This window comes from Hypanus sabinus, chromosome 6, assembly GCF_030144855.1.
Source record: "Hypanus sabinus isolate sHypSab1 chromosome 6, sHypSab1.hap1, whole genome shotgun sequence".
NCBI classification, from domain to species: domain Eukaryota; kingdom Metazoa; phylum Chordata; class Chondrichthyes; order Myliobatiformes; family Dasyatidae; genus Hypanus; species Hypanus sabinus.
In genome coordinates this window covers 116,890,987-116,909,942 of record NC_082711.1, presented here as the reverse complement: position 1 = coordinate 116,909,942, position 18,956 = coordinate 116,890,987, and positions in this window count along the sequence as shown.

Genomic DNA, 18,956 nt, shown 5'->3' with positions numbered 1-18,956 from the left:
CCGTGACCCACCAAGCCCCGCTCGCCCGTCCTGACCCACCAAGCCCCGCCCCGCCGTGATCCACCAAGCCCCGCCCCCGCCGTGACCCACCAAGCCCCGCTCGCCCGTCCTGATCCACCAAGCCCCGCCCCCGCCGTGATCCACCAAGCCCCGCTCGCCCGTCCTGACCCACCAAGCCCCGCCCCGCCGTGACCCACCAAGCCCCGCCCCCGCCGTGACCCACCAAGCCCCGCCCCCGCCCCCCCCCCCCCCCCGCTGCCGTGACCGGGTCGGGCCAAGCCCCGCATTTCTCCCTTGTCTGTTCTGAGCATCTGTGTGTCTGAAACTTGTCCCACCCCTCAGGGCACTTCTCAGGCACCTGGTGACTAGACTCACCCTGCCAGTCTCTCTCTGTACCTGCCTTCCTTTGCTGCTGTGGTGAAGGAAAGACCAGACAGCTTAACCCCTCGTAATATTTCTACTCCCTCCCACTCCATTCTTACCAACACCCGTCCCTTCCTTCCTCACGCTGCCCCACTGTTACCCGCCTTAGACCCACTCCTGCAATCCAGATGACCAAACTCCTTGATCCAAACCCACCCACCATTCATAACCCCACCATTCCTCATTCCACATCACCCTACAAAACTATTCTCCCCACCATACTACACCTATCATTTGCACCCATTCCTTTTATATGACTCTTCAGGCCCTGCCTTCACCAACACTCAGCTCTACACATCCCTGCTCCCCTCCTCCATCCTCCCAGTTGCTGCTCCATCTCTTTCCTTATTCCCAATGATTCAGCATTCACAACTGGCTTTCTGCCTTTTGTAATCACCTTGTGAAGGGCAGGCGATTCTGCCTTCTTGCCCTAAGGCAGATTTTTTCTTAAAAACTTAAGACTGTGTACCATCAAGATAATCAAACACCCAATGTCAAAAAACAACAAACTGTGTGAAGAATAAAAAGTAAACAAATAATGTTCACTGCAGAGTCCCAGGAAGTGAGTCGGCAGCACAGTTCTGATGGCTGCAGGCCACAGCTGCGGAGTCAGTCCAGCACCAAAGTGCCTTGATCAAATCGCACAAATAGCAAATAAGAAGTGAACAAAAAACACAGGAATATGAACTGCAGGGCTGCCAAAAGTGAGTCCACGGCTGCAGAGTGTGTTCAGTGTTGAAGTGAGTGGAGCCCATCTAGACCAAAGGTTGTAGGGCAAGAGCGTTCTCAAACCAGGCACTGTGGGGCCCAAGACTCCTGCACCTTCTACCTGCTAACGGAAGAGACCGTCAAACACAGGCAGGCAGCGCAAGACATCTGTCCGTTTTCCACTCTCATCCTCGACAATTTTAATCCTGATTGGTGCACAGTAATGGAGCCAACCACAGATCAAGAATTTCACTGTCGTCGAATCCCTCAGGAGATCACAGAAGCGCCGGATTGTTCGGTCAACAGACATTCTTGAAAGGGATATTACAGGCTGCAACTGATCACCGTTCAGAAGCAGAAGAACATCCAGTCATTTTGTAAACTATCAGCAAGATGTTGCCATTGCTCACTGGCGCCATCTAGCCACAATCAGTAATATGCTAATCTGTGATAGGAGACAACATGGTCAAGGACCTTGGGAGGGCAACTTTGCTGATAAAATAGAGCAGATTGTTTCACTTCTTTTGTACAGATAAATGTGACGTTTTATTTTAATTCAAATTCATCCTTCAAATATGATTTAATACAGTACAAACAGTTTGAAATGTAAATCCCTTTGGTGTAAATGACATGCTGAAGGTAATAACCTGAAATAGTTAAACCACATACATAATCAATCAGTTCATATCTGCTTTAGTGTTGTAACCACTTAGTCATACCCAGAGTCACATGCATTCACTTACACCCAACTATACGTTAAAACTATCAATTCATACCTCTGCATTCAAACTCAGTCATACATATACCCACACTAGCAAATGCTGCCTCACTCAAATTCCTTCATGCATAATCTCACTGTTATCCTCTTCTACACATCCGTCCCTAGAGTATAATCATACTAACATATGATTATACTCATAACCATCCACTGAAAAGATGAATGTTATGGCCATTGAGTATATAAATTTAACTCTTTCAGACATCAGTGCAAATGTGTATCGTGCAGAGCAGAGTGACATTTTTGCCACATCCAGTGTAATATACTGAAGGACTTCCTGAGGAAATTCACTGAATACAACAACTGGGGAACAGTGTCTCAACGAACTGAGGATTCTTCAGGACTGATTGCTTTTAAGAGCTGCAAAAGAGTAGCAAACTTTACTCACACTTGCTGATATACACAAAAACCTTCAGTCAAATCTGGGCAGATATTTGAATGCAAGTCCCTATGTACGATGGTGGTCTGTCAGTGTTGGTCTCACAAGGTAACATGTTTAAGGGATATACATTCCATTCCTCTAGTACAAATTGAAACTTCACATTATTTCTATGCAATCATCTTTTTTCCTGGGATGGTGGAAGCAGACAGCCTTTGAGCGGATGTGTTAGAAGATCTCTTGGACGCTCCTCATTCAATTTTAACGTTTGCCTGAGGGAAAAGAAATGTGGTTAAAAGGATGGAGCAGTAGCTGCAACACCAATTTATTGTATCTGTTGTATAGATTTCTTATTGTATGTACCATTTACAATCCTAATGCATGCTACTTCTGCAAGAATACTCCTTAGGTACACACAAACTCCTTCCCTGTGAATAGTCCCTCACTACAAACACGACCTCACTCCTCCTCCATGTACAGTTGTTCCCTTGCACCATTATTTGCCAGCAATCACCTTCCCATGGTCATGTCTCCTTCCACACCGGAGTATAGTTCTCCGCCAGCATCTTTCTTTTCAGATGCATTCCTTCCTTGGAACACTCATATGTCATACGTCTCATATGCTTTACTGTGCAAAAGTCTTAGGCACATATATCCTAGGGTGCCTAAGATTTTTAAATAGTGCTCTATTTTGTCAATGTGGAGCAGAGAGTGAGTTTGTTATTCTTCCAGGGGCAATGGATGTTGGGAATGATGAGGCTGGAGTACCAAGGGAGGGGTGTGGGACAGGTGGGAGAGGAGTGCCAGGGCTTGTGAGTGGAGGGAAGGGGGTTGAGTGGCATGACTGCAGACACACCCACCCCTGAGATACCAGGCAATGTGATTTGATTCCAATAAACTGTTTTTTTGATCATTACAGAATGTCTCTCTGGTGCTTCCCACTCAGTCCCCTCTCCCTTCCTCTTTTCCCAGCCATGAGTCCCCTCTCCCTGTCCCTTTCCCACTCTCAGTCCACAGTAGAGACCCATATCAGAATCAGGTTTATCATCATTTAGCTATGTAATTTTTTTTGTGTGGCAGCAGTACATAAATTTACTACAGCAAAGTCTTAGGCCAGAAGGGAAATAAAGAAGGGCCAGATGGAGCCAGCTTGTGAGAGGTGGAGATAGAGGCTGGAGAATGATAAACAAGGAAATAAAGTTACACATGCAGCAATAAGATAAGTAACGAAACTACTAACAGAAACCATGAAGAGAAAGAGGAAATAGTAAATAAATTAGCTTTTTCTTACTTTTATAGATGTAGAAGATAGACCACACTCTTTAACAGCTTGAGGAGCACAAACAGGAAACCTTCCACAAAAGTATTATCCCATTAAGTTTAAGGGCAGCTGTATACAATACTGCAAATGTTCAATGTTAAGTTCCTTCCTGTTCCCTGTAGTGCTGTATAGAGACTGGAGTCAATGCCTTCTCCTGTATCCCCACAGAACAGACTCTTCATGTGTTGGTGCTAATATTCCTCACAGATCTTCACTCATTCCATTCAGCATTCTTCCCTATTCCTACTTTATTTTGATTGGATTGACATTAATCACCTCAGTCCTTTCCTGCAGTGGTGAGTTACGTATTTCACTTTCAAAGCTACTGCATTTCTCTTCAATTTCTGCTGTATATTATGGTTGATTGATGCCCCCTGAATTTAGACATTCTCATAAGAAATATATATTGTGTATTTATCTTCCCAATCCAATCATAGTTTTGAAGTCCTTTTTTCAGTTCTCCAGAAAGTCTTAAGTAATATAGGAGAGATACTGGAAATCTGGACTAAAGCAGAAAATGCTAAAAAAATTCACCAGGTCCAATGGTATTTGCAGACAAATTTAATGTTTCAGGTCCAACACCTTTCACCAGAATTGGAAAAAAAAAAGCTAGTTCTCAATTATTAGCAAATGTAGCTCTGAACTCTTAATTCTGGTGTTATTCTTGTCAGCTATTTTCATGGTCTTTCTCCTAAGCTATCATGGACTCCCTGTAGCATGGAAGAATATGCTCTGACTATGCTTACGTAAGCTAATTATAAATATTGTTGAATTCCAGCCAATTAAAAATCAATCCAATTGTTTTGTTGACATTTTATTACTTTTGATGACCAATAACTTACCTTGTAAACTATTTGTCATATTGAATTCTGTTTCTCTTATCTTAACTGTCAGTTTCTGAGGTGAAGGAGACAGATTTAAATTGCATCACACAGTATCCATTTATTTAAAAGGTCACCTGCTTCTTAATGCCCTTAAGTGCAAGCTTTGACAGCAAATTGACTGCAGACACCCTCTACTTAATTGCTCTTTCTTCCTGTGCCCATTTTAACTCAGCTGTATTTCACCTGGTTGGCCCATAACATTGACTGTACTTCTTCCTATAGATGCTGCCTGGCCTGCTGCGTTCCACCAACCTTATGTGTGTGTTGCTTGAATTTCCAGCATCTGCAGATTTCCTTGTGATTACATACTTAATTGCTCTAGCATTTTGTGTGTGTTGCTTTGGATTCCCAGCATCTGAAGAATCTCTCCGATTTTTGTTACCAATGTCCATCTGAACATTGCAATTAACTTGTACGTGATCATTGATCCCATTAATGAAGGTGGAGAATCCCTCATTTATTTCATCACTTACCCATCCATTCGACTTGCTCACCCAGCTTTCGAGCTTTGTATCAATAAAAGTTTTCAAGGCAGCCCCAATTTCTTCAATTAGGCTTGGCACCTGTTTCATAGTTTGCATTCCCAATGAAGCTGAGATCTTCAGCAGATTTTCTTCCACTGCAAGTTCCTTCTCACTGGACCAGTTCTGGAAGATCCTGTTCACTGTGCTGGAAAATAGCTCACATGCCTTTGTGAGAGAAAGGGCGGTCACTTAAAAGATAGCTCAGTGTTTTTACCTTATTTTTGCCATTCTATTCCTCTGAATATCACTCAACCTTTTGCCATCTTTATCCATCTCTTACCTCAATCCTGCAACCTTCTTCAACCCCATCAGACCATAAGACATATGGGCAGAATTAAGCCATTCATCCTATTGAGGGTGTTCTGACATTCAAGTAACCCTGTGAGGTATTTGATCTTCTCCTGTTCGGGCCTTTTAAGTGGCAAGTGGCCGCACTGCCTTTAGCTGCCAAGGGCTTCAACTCTGAAATTCCTTCTCTCATTTCTGACTCCTTTGCACTTGAGCAGAAGATTGTGAGTTCAAGCCTCACTCAAGAAACTTCAGCATTAAAGTCTACGCCGATATGCCAGAGCAGTGCTGAAAAGTAACTACCAGAGCTTAATAGCTAATCAACAATTTCAGAATTGTAGTCATTGTAGTAATGCAGGAAATATAAAGCCTATTTTTCCCCATAAAGACACAAAAATAATACCAATGTCCAGATAATTTATGTCAGTGGTGTTTAATGCTTGATATTGGAATTCCTGAGACATATGGGTTAGTAGGTTAATTGGTCTGAAGTTGAGATGTCGTGTTCAAGTTGTATAAGATGTTGGTGAGGCCTAATTGAAGGAATGTCTGCAGTTCAATCTATAGGAAATATATAAGTAAGACTGAAAGAGTAGAGGATGTTGCAAGGACTTGAGGCCCTGAGTTATAGCAATAGGCTAAATAAGTTAGGACTTTATTCCCTGGAGTGTTGAAAAACGAGAGAAGATTTGATAGATATATTTCAAATTATTAGGGATATTGATGGGTGCATGCAGGTGGGCTTTTCCACGAAGGTTGGGTGATGAGGCTAGAACTGGAGGTCATAGGTTAAGGGTGAAGGGTAAAATTCTTAACAGGAACATGAGAGGGAAATTCTTCCCTTAGAGGACGGGGAGAGTGTGGAACAAGCTGCCAGTGGAAGTGATGGATAAGGGTTTGATTTAAGAGAAATTGGGATAAGTATATCAGTGGAAGAGGTATGAAGGCCTATGGTCTGGGTGCAGGTTGATGGGACTAGGCAGATTAATAGACTAGATGGGCCAAAGGGCCTGCTTCTCTGATGTGATGCTTTATGACAATGATGTTATGATGTGGGTGTAATTGTGTGGCACAAGTTCGTTGGGCCAGAAGGACCTGTTAACATGCTAAATCTCTACATAAATAAAGATAATAATATGACACTATTATTACAGATATTGTAGCAGGGAATTTCAAAAAACTTAAGGTAATCAGGCAAAGTCAGAAAGATCTTGTGAAAGGAAAATCATGTTCGGCCAATGTATTAGAATATTTTTTAAGACAGAGGTGGATAGATATTAGGGAAGGTAGGAAGCTGTGAGGAAAGTTAAGGCTGTGTGGATCTGCCATGATTGTGGGAATGGCAGAGCTGTCTTGAGGAGCCAAGTAATGAAATCCTGCTCCTAATTCATAAGTCAATGTGCTAACATAGTTAGGGAGTAATATTGGCTAATACTTGGGGAAACTTCTATGAATAGCTGTGTGAAATCTTCAACCATTTGTGAGGGCAGGCCAATGCCACTAACAAACCATCAGAACATGGGAATGAATACAGTCTTCTGACTCCAGTGAGTTTGCCAGAATTCTGCTCAGTCCACATGCTCAAGATGTCTCCAAAGGCATGTAAAGGCATTTTAGACTCCATTTTAACTCAATTGCAGTACTTCTGACAAGATTGCATCATGACTTCCTGTCATAGAGTCACCCAAAATCATCTTCTTGGGAAAAGGTATCAACTTGGCTAATGGTAAAGTTCATACACCTACCTGGTCCCTCGCATGCTTTGCTACAAGTGTTTGAAATTCACTTGAGAAGGAATTCAAATGCTCGTGGTCTATCAGGTCTCCAATCTCCCGCAGTCTGTGTGCTAAGGATTTGATCGCCTGTTTTTCTAAATCACAGAAGAATCACTGAATAAAAATCAAAATAAACACAAGGGCTATAAATCTGAAATAAAATTGAATGTGCTGGCAGTACTCAACAGATCAGACAGCATCTGAGAAGATGCAGAGTTATGCATTTGAAAAGGCCCTGCATGGTAACCCGATCAAGAAGGTTATGGTGTGTGGGATCTGAAGCAAGCTGACTAATGGGCTAGTAAAGGAGGTAAAGGGCAGTGATGGAAGGGATTTCCTCTGACTGGAGTTTATGATAAGAACAAGAATCAGTGCTAAGAGCTTTGCTGCTTGTAATATATATTACCAACTTGGATATAAATGTGGTAAGTCTGGTTAGTAAGCTTGCGAATGACAAGAAAACTGGTATTGTTACAGACAGCAAAGAAGGTTTCCTATATGTCAGTTTATAAATTAGATGGAAAGTTGGGTGAGAGTTGTTAAATGGAACTTAATCCCAACAAGTGCAAAGTGATGTATTTTGGAAAGTCAAATTAGAGTAGGACATACAGTAAATGATAGAGTAGTGATAAACAGAGAGAGTGAGGGGAACATTGTTCCCTGAAAGTAGTAGCACAACTTGAGAGAAAGGTGAAGAAAGCATAGTATAAACTTGCTTTCATAGGTGATGACATAGAATGTAAGATCTGGAACATTATTTTCCAACTGTATAACTAAACAGTGGTCAGGCTGCACTTGAGTACTGAGTGAAATTCAGGTCACCATGCTGCAGGAAGGATATGACTGCATTGGTGAGAATGCAGCAGAGATTCACCATGATACTGAGGACTTCAGTTAGTGAGAGAAATTGGAAAGGATGGACTTGTTTTCCTGGAGCAAAGGAAGCTGAGGAATGAACTGGTAGAAATATGTATGATTATGGGAAGTGTGTTTGGGAGAGATTGTTAAAATCTTTTGCAGACAGAAGGGACATCCAAAGAGAAGACAAAAGATTAAAATGAGAGGAAGGGTTTTAAAGGGGATCTGAGGGGTAATTTTTTTTCAACAGTATAAGTGGTTGGTATTTGGAATGTGCTGCCAATGGAGGTGATGGATTTAGATACAATTACTGTGTTTAAGAGGTACAGTATTTAGACAGACAATTGACAGGCAAGATATAGAAGTATACAGCTTTAATGCAAGCTATGAGATTTGTGTAGTTAGGCAAAATGGACAACATGGGTGGCCCAAAGGGTCCGTTTCTATGTTGTATTTCAGTTTGATGAGCAGGTCTCATCCCACACATGCCCTTTTTTCCCCCTCTATCTTCCTTCCTTCTTTTCAACTTAAAATGTTTGTTTTCTAGCATTCCGGGCTCATCATCCTGAAGTGCAAACATCATCTGCTGCTGCTCGACACCAATGGTTCATGAGTCGTGAAGTATCTCCGGCATTCATTGTGTTTTTATACTGTGTATGTGTCCAGTAATTTATCCATTTTTACAGAGCCCTAAGCATTCATTTCAGATCTCCCCCATCTCTTTTCGCTCCACACACTGATCACCACTCTGATCTTCTGGAGGACCAATTATTACAGAGGATACACACAATTACAGGGAATATTACTAGAGAGGGCAAAATACTATGTCTAGTTATGGGTAAACTTTGGGGTATAACAGTAAGGTAGATAATGAGCATAACCCTCTGATCTCTGTCTCGGAGGCCAACGTCAGGCTGCTTTTAAGAGAGTGAATAGGCAGGCTCAGAGGGAGTACCTGGTAAGGCTCTGAAAACTTGTGCCAAACAACTGGTAGGAGTGTTCAAAGACATTTTCAGTCTCTTACAGCTATGGTTGGAAGTTTCCACCTGCTTCAAAAGGGGAACAATTATACAAGTCACACTCACATCTATGGTGATGAAATGCTTTGAGAGGTTGTTCATGGCTAGAATCAACTCCTGCCTCAGCAAGGACCTGGACCCACTGCAATTTGCCTATCTCCACAATAGGTCAACGGCAGGCCTATTCTCAGTGGCTCTCCACATGGCCTTGGATCACCTGGACAACACAAACACCCATGTCAGGATGCTGTTTATTGACTATAGCTCAGTGTTCATTCCTACAGTCCTGATCCATAAGCTACAGAACCTGGGCCTCTGTACCTCTCTGTACAACTGTATCCTTGACTTCCTAACCAGAAGACCACAATCTGTGCAGATTGGTGATAATATCGCTGACGATCAACTCTGCCGCGCCTCAGGGTTGTGTGCTTTGCGCACTCTTTATATACACATGACTGTGTGGCTAGGCATAGCTCAAATACCATCTATAAATTTGCAGATGATACAGCCATTGATGGCAGAATCTCTGATAGTGACAAGAAGACGTTCAGGACATACAAGAGCTAGTTGAGTGGTGCCATAGCAACAACATTAGCAAGACCAAAGAACTGATTTGTGGACTAGAAAGTGTAAGACGAGGGAACCCATACCAATCCTCACAGAGGGATCAGAAGTGGAGAGAATGAGCAGCTTCAAGTTTCTGGGTGTCAGTATCTCCGAGGACCAAACCTGGTCCCAACATATGGATGTAGTTATAAAGGAGGCAAGGCAGCAGCTATATTTCATTAGGAGTTTCAGGAGATTTGGTTTGTCACCTAAGACACGAAAACAGATAGATAATAGACAATAGGTGCAGAAGTAGACCATTTGGCCCCTCGAGTCTGCACCGCCATTCTGTGATCATGGCTGATCATTCACTATCAATACCCAGTCCCTGCCTTGTCCCCATATCCCTTGATTCCCCTATCCATCAGATACCTATCTAGCTCCTTCTTGAAAGCATCCAGAGAATTGGCCTCCACCATCTTCCGAGGCAGTGCATTCCACACCTCCACAACTCTCTGGGAGAAGAAGTTTTTCCTCAACTCTGTTTTAAATAACTGACCTCTTATTCTCAATCCATGCCCTCTGGTACTGGACTCTCCCAACATCTGGAACATATTTCCTGCCTCAATCCTATCAAATCCTTTAATTATCTTAAACATTTCAATCAGATCCCCTCTCAATCTCCTCAATTCCAGCGTGTACAAGCCCAATCTCTCCAATCTCTCTGCGTAAGACAGCCCTGCCATCCCAGGAATCAACCTAGTGAATCTACGCTGCACTTCCTCAATTGCCAGAATGTCCTTCCTTAAACCTGGAGACCAAAACTGTACACAATATTCCAGGTGTGGTCTCACCAGGGCCCTGTACAAATGCAAAAGGACATCCTTGCTCTTGTACTCAATTCCCCTTGTAATAAAGGCCAACATTCCATTTGCCCTCTTCACTGCCTGGTGCACTTGCTCATTCACCTTCATTGACTGGTGAACTAGGACTCCTAGGTCTCTTTGCATTTCTCCCTTACCTAACTCTACACCGTTCAGACAATACTCTGCCCTCTTGTTCCTGCTTCCAAAGTGGATACTTTCACATTTATTCACATTGAATGACATCTGCCAAGTATCTGCCCACTCACCCAGCCTATCCAAGTCTCCCTGTATTCTCCTAACGTCCTCTTCGCATGTCACACTGCCACCCAGTTTAGTATCATCAGCAAACTTGCTGATATAGTTTTCAATGCCCTCATCTAAATCATTGACATAAATCGTAAAGAGCTGTGGTCCCAATACAGAGCCCTGTGGTACCCCATTAGTCACCTCCAGCCAGTCCGAGAAACACCCATTCACTGCTACCCTTTGCTTTCTATCTGCCAACCAGTTTTCTATCCATGTTGAAACCCTGCCCCCAATGCCATGAGCTCTGATTTTACTCACCAATCTCCTATGTGGCACCTTATCGAATGCCTTCTGAACATCTAGGTACACTACATCCACTGGCTTACCCTCGTCTAACATCCTTGTTACACCCTCAAAAAACTCCAACAGATTAGTCAAGCATGATTTGCCCTTGGTACCATGTACCATGGAGAGCATTCTGACTGGCTGCATCACCAACTGGTATGGGGTCAGGGGCTACTGCATCACCAACTGGTATGGGGGTCAGGGGCTACTGCATCACCAACTGGTATGGGGTCAGGGGCTACTGCATCACCAACTGGTATGGGGGTCAGGGGCTACTGCATCACCAACTGGTATGGGGTCAGGGGCTACTGCATCACCAACTGGTATGGGGGTCAGGGGCTACTGCATCACCAACTGGTATGGGGGTCAGGGGCTACTGCATCACCAACTGGTATGGGGTCAGGGGCTACTGCATCACCAACTGGTATGGGGGTCAGGGGCTACTGCATCACCAACTGGTATGGGGGTCAGGGGCTACTGCATCACCAACTGGTATGGGGGTCAGGGGCTACTGCATCACCAACTGGTATGGGGGTCAGGGGCTACTGCATCACCAACTGGTATGGGGGTCAGGGGCTACTGCGCAGGATTAAAGTAAGCTGCAGAAAGTTGTAAAATTAGTCAGCTCCATCAGGGGTACTAGCCTCAGTGGCATCCAAGATAACTTCAAGGAGTGGTGCCTCAAAAAGGCTGCATGCATCGTTAAGGACCCACACCACCCAGAAAATGCCCTCTTCTCATTGGGCAGGAGGGACAGAAGCCCAAAGGTGCACACTTAACGATACAAGAACAGCTTCCTCCCCTTTGCCATCTGATTTCTTAATGGACATTGAACCCATGAACACCACTTGACAAATTTTTTAATTTCTGTTTTTCTGCTACATATTTTAATTTAACTGTTAATTATAAATGCTGTATGTATTCTAATTGTAATTCCGTTTTTTTTCCTAAATTTATTATGTATTGCTCTGTCCTGCTGCTGCAAAGTTACAAATTTCACAATGTATGCCAGTGATAATAAACCTGATTCTGAAGTATGGGCTGGAACTTTGGGCATAAATGCTGGGCTGAACAATGGGCATAATTGAAGGGTAGAGTATTAGGCTTCTCTAAAGAGTAGACAATTAGGCAATTCCACAGGATAAACTATCAGGTAGCAGACAAATTTCACACCGTCTAGAATTTACCTTCATCACCTTCTGAGGCCTTCCCAAGGCATCGGAAGCCAGTGAAAGAATCATCATCATCATCATCTTCTTCTTCTTCCCCCAGCAGAATATCCACCAGGTATTCAGTCTGTTCCTTAAATGATGCAGACACTTCCATTAGGAGAAGAAAATTTCTGGCAAAAATTACGTGCCACTTCTTCCTTACAGTACAGCCTTGCACTTTAATCTCACAAGTGTTCTCAGCCACTCCCAATCAGTGGTGGTAAATGTTTATTTCTTCCACTTGCACTGTAAAATGAGATATCAGGAAGTGCTGCAGCTGAAGCAATCTTTCGTACAACTGTTCTCAGAGTGACTGAGCACATCCCTTTTACACTGGTATTGGTTGATTATTGTCACATGTACCAAATTCAGTCAAAAACTTGCTTTGCATACTGTTATACTGTTCATACAGATCAGATCATCACTCAGTGCATTGAGCTACAAAAGGGTAAAACAATGACAATGCAGAATAAAGTTCAGGTAAACGCTAATGTGCAAGGTAAATTGCGAGGCCAGGAGTCTATCTTACTGTAAAAGATGTCCGTTCAAGAACCTAACATTAGGATAGAAGCTGCTCTTGAGCCTGGTGGTACGTGATTTCAGCTTTCAGGCTTTTGTGTCTTCTGCCCAATGAGAGAGGGGAGAAGACAATGTCCAGGGTGGGTGGGTTCTACGATTATGCTGGCTGCTTTACTGAGGCAGTGAGAAGAAAATCTCCAGAGAAGAGAATCTGATTCCCATGAGGTGCTGAGCTGTGCCCATACCATTCTGCAACTTCTTGTGGTCATGGGCAGAGCACTTGCCAAATCATGCTGTATGCATTCAGACAGAATGCTTTCGATAAAAACTGGTACGAGCCCAGAGGCACGTACCAAATTTCTTCAGCCTCCTGGGTTCATGAGAGTTCTTGGCTGTGATATTAATGTGGATGGGCTTCTGATGATTTCACACCTTATTATTGAAAAGTTTAAAGGCTGCAGGGGTATTGTTCTGAATAGGAAAATATTAGTTACTTAAAAATAGTTCACAAGTTTAAGTACCTTACATGACCTCAGGTACTTCACTGCCAATAAGGTACTCTTGAAATGGTGACTACATTCAGCGCAGGAAAGACTCAACTCAGTCCGTACACTCTAAACTTCCATAAATAGCACCACGTTTTAGTCATGTTGATTACACCATAAGACATAGAAGTAGAATTAGGCCATTTGGCCCATTGAGTCTGCTCCACCATTTAATCATGACTGATACTTCCTTTCCCACCTCAGCCCCACTCCCCGGCCTTCTCCCCATAACCTCTGATGCCGAGGCTGATCAAGAATCTATTAAGCTCTGCCTTAAATACTCCCAACGACCTGACCTGCCTGTGGTAATAAATCCCACAAATTCACCACCTTCTGAAAAAAAGGGAACCTTAACCGAACCCAACACCTCTTTTGAGCCGAATACTCCTTTGACCCAAAGTCTGACTCTCCCGCTCTCACCTCTAGCCCACTCCCAACAATGGCAGCCCGCTTATCCTTTCTGTACTTTTAAATGAGCGTGGCCGACCTGCAAGAAACCTTGTCGCTGTGGCCTGCTCCTGTCGTTGATTGGACCGCCGGATTGATAGACATTTGCTAGGCACCTAGCTCTGGTGAGCTGTAGAATCTTTAATGTCAACATGAGACAGCAAAGTCTAAGTGGAGTTAATTTCCTCTGCTCAGGACCTTAGACTTCAGTACCTCCTGCCCAATGGCAGCTGTAAAAGGACAGCACGGCCCACATGGCAGGAATCTTTGATGATGGATGCTGGTTTCTTGGGACTGTGCCTCGTGCGTACTTCTGATTTCAGGGAGGGACGTGACAATGAAATATTGGACTGAGATCATTACTCACTGCAGCTTCCTGCATTCTCATGTATTCAGATGTTAATAAACACAATCTGTCACAGTTCGCTTTGTGGCGTCTTACTGGGCACAATTTCTCAGCCACAGTTTGTATACCACAGCAGAATCATTCAAAAGGTCATTTCTTCTTAAAAAGCACTTTGTGATATCCTGATATCCATTTCCCATGCTACCTTCCACTCACAGATTCCTGCTTCTTTTCCATTCACTAGGTCCTAGATTGCTACATTTTCTCGATTGTTGACCGCATTCTGCATTGTGTTTCCTGAATTCACGGTTTCTGTGCCTCTTTCGCCCTTGAAATTCACCTGGTTCTGCTTCCTCATATCTGGTTTACTGGACAAATTTATTTTTCACGATGTAACATTTAAAGTGATGTGAATTAGAAGTAGAGTAATAGAGTATCAATAATACTAATAGAGTATCAATAAAGAATAACATATGATAATCTGGCAAATCTGCTTGTCTGCCACCACAAAATCATAAATGTGCTGGATTAACAGAGTTTTACTGCAACTTGCTATCTGAGCTATCTGCTTCAAAGCCTCAACTGATGGGTCCTGTTCACAATCATTCTCTGTACCATGGTAAACCTTTTTCCAAAATGAATAATTTGCTTCAGAATCTAGTTAGATTTTGTGGATCTAGTGGAGAGCATTCTCACTGGCTGCATTAACGCCTGGTATGGGAGAGTGGGTGTGGGGTGCCTGCACAGGGTCGAAAGCTACAGGAAGTTGTGAACTCACTCCGCTCCATCTCAGACTCTAGCTGCTGAGACATCTTCAAGGAGCAATGCCCCAAAAAGGGGGCATCTATCATTATGACCCCCATCACCCAGGACATGCCCTCTTCTTCTTGCTGCCATCAGGGTGGTGGCACATGAGCGTGAAGGCACACATTCAATGATTCCCTTCTGCCATCTGATTTCTAAGTGGACATTGAACCCAAGAACACTACCTCACAACTTTTTTTTTCTCATTTTGCACTATTTATTTAATTTAACTTTTAAAATATATATACTGTAATTCACAGTTTGTTATTATTATGTATTGCAATGTACTGCTGCTGCATAACAATAAATTTCATGACATATGCTGGTGATAGTAAACCTGATTCTGATGAGCCACCACCTGCTGACTGTTACTTCTTGCATTCTCTCACTGAACCAAATTGAAGCCAACACCATTTTACACCGGCTCTATGGACTTTTACTTCCCTGATCTGTCAGGTACATTGACTCTTGACAACAGCCTAGCAAAGTACATTCGATGCACTGCCTCATCGACACTCCTGTTTGTGTAACTTCCTGTAAGAATTCAATCCATTTTATCACTTCCTCTAACCATCACTGCCCTGCTGAACAATATAAACTGGCAGATGGGAGCCTCAGTGATCTCTACGACTTAGCCTCTGCTACATCATTGTCTTCAGTAAACAAGGCCCAAAGCTTTAGAATTCCTCCAAAATCTTTGGTCACCTCTGAGTAACTCCACTGAATCCAATGGCAAATTAGAGTCACAGGGTAACACAGCACAGAAACAGGCCCTTAGGCCCATCTAGTCTATGCTGAATTGATCTCCTGCCCAATCACACGGACCATATCCCTCCAAACCTTCCCATCCATGTACCTATCCAAACTTCTCCTAAAAGTTCCAATAGAACCCTTCTGCTGACAGCTCAATCCATACTTGCTCCACTCTCAGAGTGAAGGAGTTTCCCTCATGTTCCCTTAAATGTTTCACTTTTCCTCCTAAACCCATGGCCTGGGGTGAGAAAGCCTGCATGCATTTGCCTTATCTATAGCCCTCATAACCTATAAGATCTCCCCTCATTCTTCTATGCTCCAGGGAGGAAAGTCCTTACCTATTCATCCTTTCACTATAGAGTCACAAAGCCAGGCCCTTCGGCCCATCTAGTTCATTCTGAGCTGTTATTCTGCCCAGTGCCATTGGCTGCAATGTTGTTTCAATCGAACATACACCCTGCACCCCCACTGGAAGCTCATTCTACACTCGCACCACCCTCTGAGTGAAGATATTCCCCTTCAGCTTCCCCTTAAATACTTCACTTTTCACCCTATGACCTCTAGTTCTAATCTCACACAAATTCAATAGAAAAGACCTGCTTGCATTTATCCTAGCTATACCCCTCACTAATCAACTAAATTCTGCCTGAATACTGCCTATCCTCTCATAAGTTAGAACTGTCATATAAATGCAGATTGCATGTATTATCATTGTAATTATTGATGAAATATGCTATTTCTCTACACTCCATGGTAGTTTTTTACCTTTCTTTTCTTATCCATGATTTTGGACAGTTTATTCTCTTACCAAACAAGATGAGTGGCTTGAAATTCACCTGACTACGTTCAACCACATAAAGTCTGCGTGCAAAGAAAACACCATTGAGCCATGGAGCACAAGAACTGGCCATGCTGCCTTTTGCACCTATCTACGCGGATCCGGTGTGGTCAGGATCGACCATGGATGCTGCATCCTCGCTCTCTCTGGGATATGCAAGCCAGGGCCGTATGATATGAAAGGCAAGCAGTTCCCCATGTTACAGGCTGCGCCTCTCCACGTAGCTGATAATCCAAAGGAACGGCAGAGACCAATACAGTTTGGCACCAGTGGCATCACAGGAGTTGCCAGTCAGCGTTGAACTCAGCGTAGGACTGCCTTAGGAACTCCAGCTCCAGAATTTTCCCTGGGATTTATTCCTGAAGACTCCCCTATTAGTGGGTACAGCTGCCAGGCAGTGAAGGTTTGAGATCAGAGATTTTCTTCTCCCAGATGAGCTGCCAACCATGGCTGATGAACCCCATCTGCCTGCAGTGAGTGACTAGTTTCAAGGCACCAGTAACCTGACTTTTCCCCTTCCACTGTCAGTAGAAACAATTGCGCTGGGCCATATGTGAAGACCAGGAGCTGGACTCGGTTGTCAGAGGCTCTTTGAGATGCAGACATTGGGAGCATTCACTGTAATAGGTAGTGGGAGCTTATCCACACCACCTGCCCTGGCTAACACTGCCTTAAGGAACCACCTATCTATTAAATCCATAGCCTTCTGTATTTCAACAATTCAAAAGATTGTCCAGCTACTCTTTTAAATAATAAAAGCCATACTTTGAATATTGAGTTTAGTGTCTCATTTTAGGAAGGATATGGAAGATTTGGAGAGGGTGCAGAGGAGATTTACCAGAGCCAGAGGGCATGCCTCATGAAGATGGGTTGAGCGAGCAAAGGACAATGTGAGGTGACAAGATAGTAAGAGCCCTCGAGATTGAGTGAATAGCCAGAGATCTTTTCTCAGGGTGGAAATGGCTAATGCAAGGGGGCACAATTCTAAGACGATTGGAAGTGGAGAAATATCAGAGGTAAGTAATTTACACTGAGAGTGGTAGAGGCAGATACATTAGGGGCATTTAAGGATCTCCTAGATAGGCACATGTTATGTGGGAACAATTGAGGGCAAAGTAGGAGGGAAGTGCTGGATTGATCTTGAGTAGGTTAAACGGTCTGTGTTCTATGTTTAAAAACAGAAAATGCTGGAGATACTCAGTAGTCGGCTAGCAGAGGAAAATAAAGGTTAATGCTTTAGATTGGTGGCCTTCTATCACTTTCCCGCTCTGAGAAAGAGCCATTAAACTAAAATGTTAACTACTTCTCTCTCCTTCAGTGCAACCCAGTGTGTTGAACATCCCCCAAATTAATTATTTTTTTATTCCGCATTCTATTCATAGAGCCAAGGTGGTGCGGAAAATCTAAAATGGAAACAGAAAATGCTCGAAGTATTCTTTTGACCAGACTGCAATGGTGTGATTAGATAGAGCGAATGTTTCAGGTCATAGACCCTTTGTTGGAAACAATTTACTGTAACTTTTCAACAATTTTTTAAGACGTCCTTCACCTAGTCATCTCAGTAAAAATAGAAACAAGGGTCCTGTCTGTCTATTAAAACTCAGGTAGTTTCAATATGAATTTTATCTCAGTAATTTGTTACCAGGGATAAAGTTCTTTCTATATAACTGTTGATAAGAGCTCTTGTTTATTTCCTATGGTAAATGAAAGTTTCTCCTGATAGGAATTGGCAGCTGAATTACCCAACTGGAAGGTTCCAGGTAGGAAGCATGCCAGTTTCTGTAAGTTCTAAATCAATATGATCAGAGGTTAATGCCCAGGTTGTTTGCATAGCAAATAGATTGAACATAATAACATAACCACTCTGAGCAGAAAATAGGCTGAAGGTGGGGCAGGACTTGGTCACAGTGACACAAGCAGAAAGATAAAAACATAAATCTTGGCAATTTATTTGCTTTTCAGAAATGGTCACCCTATTAATTCTCTCAGCCAGACAGCAAAGTTCCCAAAGTACTCAGAAAAGCTGTGCAAGTATGTTTATCCCATAGCCAGGAATATAAATCATCCAGCCAAATCTCAGTTATTTTAATGGAGTTTGCTGTGAATGGATGACCTGCCTCATTTCTGATAATAAGAACATCGAGGGCAATATTAGGCGATGAGGTGATTCGAGGTATTGGGCGAGTTCTTTCTTGTTAATGGTAAGTTGCAGGTAAAGAATGCAGTCATGCTGCCTTAATTGTCAGGATGACGTTTCAGCTGTCTTGTCAGTTTAGCAAGAGTTGCTCCAAACAAATTGATCCTGAGGTAAGATGATCTGTTACTTCCTGTTTTTTCCCCTCTTCTTGTGCGGGGCTTCAGGTGATTTACAGGAATATGACTCCAATGCAAATCTGAACACCTGACTAGAGTAGTTCAACCTTTATCCTGATTACGTGTCTCCTCTCTTTAGCTACTCAACAAATCAGTTTCAGTGTGCATTGTGTTCTCACATTGGATGTTATATCATCTTGTGATCTAAATGTGGAATGGA